Genomic DNA, 6,000 nt, shown 5'->3' on the forward strand with positions numbered 1-6,000 from the left:
AGCGAATAAATCCTCTTGGGTTATTATATATGCAATCAGTACTTTTAGAGACTTCTACAGGCTTCTCTAAATGTAAGGGTGAGTCATTAACATTTCCCCCACATTACCTATGATTACGATGGAATGTGCTCCAACAGGAAAACCAGGGGAGAGGTACTAGAGACCCAGGTATTAAGTCTCTGATGAGTTGTGTTTATGTCATTGTGGTTTTGCACAAGAAGGATTTGCCTCGCTGCAGATTGATTAGCTATAATATGGTTCATCTCAGTATTTCAGCAACCTACAGAGCTGTGTAAAAGTCTAGTTGTGCATTTGAGAAAAGCTTACTTTGATTTGTATCATATGTACAGTGTGTCTAGGCATGCATTTATGTACTGTGTATTGTGTAAGATGTGAAGTGATCTGCTATATGATGGCCATTTCTTAAGGCTTTATTTCCTAATGCCTAACAGTGAGATTTGACATTCTAAATGGGTTTACATCCGCTTTTACTTGAATAAATATACACCTAAGTAACTCAGACAAATGAATGCCAGATCATTTCCTTGGCAGCTTCATGCCTCTTTCTCCTGATGACAATAAAAATAATCTAAAGTCAGATTACACCAGAGAAAACCTGAAAGGTGAGTGTAAACTCTTCTAGTTACTGTTATCCAGGTTTGCCTGGTTGCAGCAGTTGTTTCAACAAACTCAATGGAGAGATTATATATCACATTTACCAGTTAATTTAATTATTAAACAAATAATTAATAGTGGGTTTAATGAAAGAGGTTGATGTATTTAAGATATAATGGATATACAGCATTATAAAATGAAGGTATTTGCTTTTTAACTCAAAAGATGTAAACTAGAGCATGTGACAACGAATTCTCTCAAAATTGCTCACTAGAAGAATAGTCATTGTGACAGTAATGTGTGACTGTATTTACACCTGCACATACAATGTCTATGCATGTGTGACTGTGGGAATCCCTGGGCATTCTGGACATGAGCAGTCATGCAAATGACTCATGATGAATCAGTCACAATCACCTGCAACACACACACACACACACACAGTAACATATTGGGATGAAGGGTCAAAATGAAGGATGACTCATTAAATCACATGTGGGACATGAAACCTCAAGATGAAGTGGAGTTCCACAGAGTTCACCTGCGTCTTCACCTGCTTCCCCTTTACTGCACTTCCTGCTTCCTGCTTCGAGCTGCAGCCTGACTTCTCGTCTGGCAAACTTCCTGTTGTATTTACTGGAGACGTTCACAGAAAAGTGGTGTTATGTCTGTTGTTGTTTCACTTCAATTATGAGATGGCTGCTTTGATTGCTGCCCTCCAGAGACTTGTTGAATCTATACAAAGGAGCTCTGAAGCTGTTCTGGTGACACAAGGGGGGCCAGCACTTCACTGAGACACCTTCTGTTGGGTTCTACTTGAATTAATCATCTGTACGGTACACTGCTTTTTCAGAAGGGATTCAAATCTATTGGAGCCACAAATAAATAAAAAACAAACAAATAAATAAATATAATATTAAATTTAATTGGTATGACCCCTTTTAAAACACAGTTACAAGGTGCTTAACAGGTTGAACATAGAAAGCAAACAGTGTAAGAAAAAATTAAAAGCTCTTTGATGACAACACAGTATTAGAATGCAAATACAAAAATCAAAAAGGTTACAGATGAGAAAAGAGCATTTTACTGTTATTCTGTCACATTTATTGGATAATTACAATTTCAAGTTACTTTTATGTAAAAAACTAAACAAATGATCAGTTTGTAAAATATGATGTATTTTGACATATTAAGGCACGGTGGTGCAGTGGATAGAGAAAGTTTTGAGAGAGTTATGTCTTTCTGTCTGAAGTTTACATGTTCTCCTCATGTCTGTGTGGATTTTTTCTGGGTACTCCGGCTTCCTCCCACAGTCCAAAGATGTGCGGTCTATATAAGACCTGACTGTAGGTGTGACTGTGAGCATGAATGGTTGTTTAACTCGGTGATGAGTCCAGGACATACCCCCCCCTCTCATGCAGTGTCTGCTGGGCTTGGCTCCAACTCCCCCATGACCATCAAAGGATAAGAGGTATAGGTATTTAATGGATAGATGTTACAGATCAAACATCCCTACAGTGTGTAAATTAATAATATTTGTATTTGCTTCAACAGGTTACAGAATTAAAAAATAACATTTGAAAAAGAGTATTCTATTTTCTTGAGTAGCCAACTTATATCATACTTATGTTAAATATCCTAATACTCTATTAATTGCTTATAACACCAAAAAGACACACTAGTAAGATTTTACTATTTTACAGATTTTTCACATTTACAACAGATGGATTTACCAGAATAAAGATTGTGGTAGATGTATGTGCTCTTAAGAGAAAGAAGAAATAGATTTAAAGCATAATGTGTCCTTCAGTCAATTAAATCCTTATATTTGATTGAATATTCAGAAATATCAGAGGCTAACTAAAACAGTTGTAGCTTCAAATTCACAAACAGTACAGTTAACATTCTAGTCAGGTTTTCATAGGGACTATACCTGTGCTCAGATCTGATTAGTCTGCAGGGGTGTTGTTAACTAACGTGATGATGTTCCTGAATTTTGCTGAGTCTGCTGTCATGAGCTGTGGGGCTTTATGCAGTCAGCAGTGTGGACTTCCCTTTGCTGATTATTGTTTTATTTCATAGAACCTGAAGTTTACTGGATTTACTAAACAGACTGAGAAAACAGTGATGACCCTGCAGAGATCCAGCGCTGTAGTTTCCTGGCGTTTAGCACAATTGGGCAACAGAGAACCTGAGTCAGGGTTTTCTTTCCTTGGAACTCAGAGAAGATTGACCTCACCTGAGCTGGTCCCTGGATGCACATACACCCAATGAGGCAACCCACTCTCAATCCAAGGAGGCAATAGATAAGATAAGATAAGATAAGATAAGATAAGACAAGATAAGATAAGATCCTAATTGGGAAATTTGCAGCATTACAGCAGCAAGAGTCAAAAAGACATCAGCAAGTAATAAGATACATGCAGTACTTAAGTGTAAGGAATATATAAAATATATATAAATATAGAAACATATGAATATAATTAAACTAGGATATAAAGTTTAAAGACAGGAAGAAATATATGCAGTGTGAGGATATTTACAGTAATTGGATTGCACATGACCTGTTGCTATTGCACAGACAGATGAATATAGCACAGTGAATATTGCACATTTGAGACTTAAGGTGTTAAAGTGCAGTCCATAATACCTGTGGTGAATGTTCTTTTTACTAGGAGCAGAGCTGATGTATAGTCTTACTGTCTGTCCCATACAGAATATATACACAGAGCAGATCTGTGTCAGCAGGGGGAGTAAGAGGACCACAGTCGGCTGACAAAGCTCTTTCTGTTCAAAACACAGTTTTAACAAAGATCACCACTGTGGTCATTCAGATAGTGAAAATAGCAGTGTGCATTTGAATCCCGAGAACAATGGTCTTTATTTTCTCCTGCACATGGAGGTAGGAGGTCAGTCACAGGGCAGCAGCCTTGGAGCTGGTAAGACATGAGGGGATGAATAGTTTTTCTTTCATTTCTTTCAATCGTCACTTCTGTATTGTAGCGGTTAACTCACATTGAAATTTAAACCTCAATCATTCAATGGTCAAGAATGAACTTTACATGTGAAGCTGTGTACACACGTAGACAAGAAATTCTCAACGTGATCAGAAAAAAACCATTTGACTTCTTAGTATCATATATATCTGCTGATGGAGCTCAGGTCCTATGTTTGAAAGTGTCATGTTTCCAATAAACATAAGCACACTGGACTCATTGTTGACTTTGTCTGCAACTTTATAATGACGTGTTTACTGTTACTGCCATCCCATAACCCCTTGTAACCCTGATCAGTTTCCTGAAGATCCAAAGATCCTTAAAGGGGAGCGAGCTGTGGAACTCCCTGCCTGGAGATCCCCCGTTATCTTCTTTAAATCTCATCTACTCTTATCTCGTCTCAACTGTTGGTTTGATTGAGTATAAAGTAGACCTTGAGGTGGATTTCTTTTTGTCGACTAGATGGTGTCTGACAACAGCCTCCAGCTTCTGAAGCTAAATCTCTATTTAACTGGTTCATCCAGTTAAGATGTTGTTCCTCTGATTCACAGTTTGGGTTGACACGCCAACAAAGCAACTCCAATTGTGGCTCTGAGGTATTTTCACCACTAGAGGGCGACACGTGATCACTTTAGTGAAATGTGTCTGTGACTGATCAGCCTATTTCTCTGTCAAAACGTTCAGATGGATAGATGATCTTTAGTGTCTGTACCATCAGACACACAGAAATCACATTAAAAAAAAAAAATGTAAATCCGATTAAGGCCACATGGTACTGACACCTGAGGAGGACTGTTAAAGAAGAAATATATGAATACATGAAAAACAGGTCAGCGTGCTGTGTCTGTAAGTTTGAATGAATGATTTCTTGTAGCGGTTCATGTTTGTGAGGCTGTCTCAATAGATCATGATTTATTTGTCTCAACTCAACTCAACATAACGTCATCAGTAAAGGACTACCTGCGTTCTGTTCTTCTAACAGTAACAGCACCAACTGACAGAACTTGTTAAAGGACTCATGAGGCCAGTAACTAAAGCCATCTCAGGGTGAACACACCAAATCGAATAGGACTGCGTTATGCCTCCATTTGCTACATACACACCCAGAATCATTAATCCTAAATTAAACCTATACTCTCACTGTAGCCTTAAAAATAGCCTCTTAATTAACAAGTGAAGTGTGATAAATCTGAGAGTTTTATTATCAGACATTTCACACACACACAGACAGACGGAGACACCCGCACACCCACACACACACACACACACACACACACACACACACACACACACACACACACACACACACACACACACACACTGACACACGTACAAAGAGGATTGCCATCACTAAAGATGTAAACTCTATGTAAACAGACAGACAGCTCAGCTGTATAATGCTGCAGTACTTAAAGGCTTGTGACAGAGGAGCACAGATCAATAGTCATTTTCAGCAGTCTGCAGGATTATCCACCTCACTGCCCACTGATGTGATGCAAAAGACAGACACACACACACACACACACGCACACACACATCTCGCTGGAAGCCTCGCCAGACTGTCTGTGGATCCATATTTCTTGAAGGAGACTGAGAACATTTTCCCTGTTTTTACTCAAAAATGCTCTGACCAGTACATCCCCCACATCCGCCTGATGAGCTTTTTGAGGAGACGAACTTTCATTATTTGAACCTCAAGGTAGAAAACTGCCATAGCCCAACTCTTTTGTTATTATGAATCTGCAATTTATGAATCCCTTTCTCTTATTGTTGCTGTAATATCTAACAGAAATTAATTAAAAATATCATTTTGTAAATGGAAAATAAACATTGTAAACTGTTGCTGCTAGTTGAACTAAGGTTAGTTTTACCATAGACTCAAACTGTAATTTCTGACAACAGAAGTCAACTATTTATTGAAGAGTGTATCTGCTGTGTAGTGGTAAAATAAAAGAAGGGTATCTTGAAATATTGTAATATAACTTTTTTATTTGATACAGCTTGTTTACCACCCACTGGTTCGACATTCAGTGGAAATGACACATTTTAAATCACTAATGTAATTATGAATTGTCTAAATAATGTAGATGTATATGACCTTTGCCAACAAAGCCAATATTCATGCTTTTGTAACATGTGACTTAACTGAGTTTTTTTGTGACATGTTATTGTAACTATTTTGCTACTTTGTAAATTTGAGTTGACACCTAGACTAAGAATTTCAGTACTTGCAATGATCTCTGGAATGATCAAGTAGAATCGTGAATCTTGAATCTAGATACACAGCGAGGGAGGGTGAAATGTAAACTTGCTGAAAGGTTAATAACAATATAGAAAAAAAGAAAGACTACTCAGGTAATTCAAAAATGTGAGAATATATATACATAAA

This window comes from Pleuronectes platessa, chromosome 11 (assembly GCF_947347685.1).
Source record: "Pleuronectes platessa chromosome 11, fPlePla1.1, whole genome shotgun sequence".
Taxonomy (NCBI): Eukaryota; Metazoa; Chordata; class Actinopteri; order Pleuronectiformes; family Pleuronectidae; genus Pleuronectes; species Pleuronectes platessa.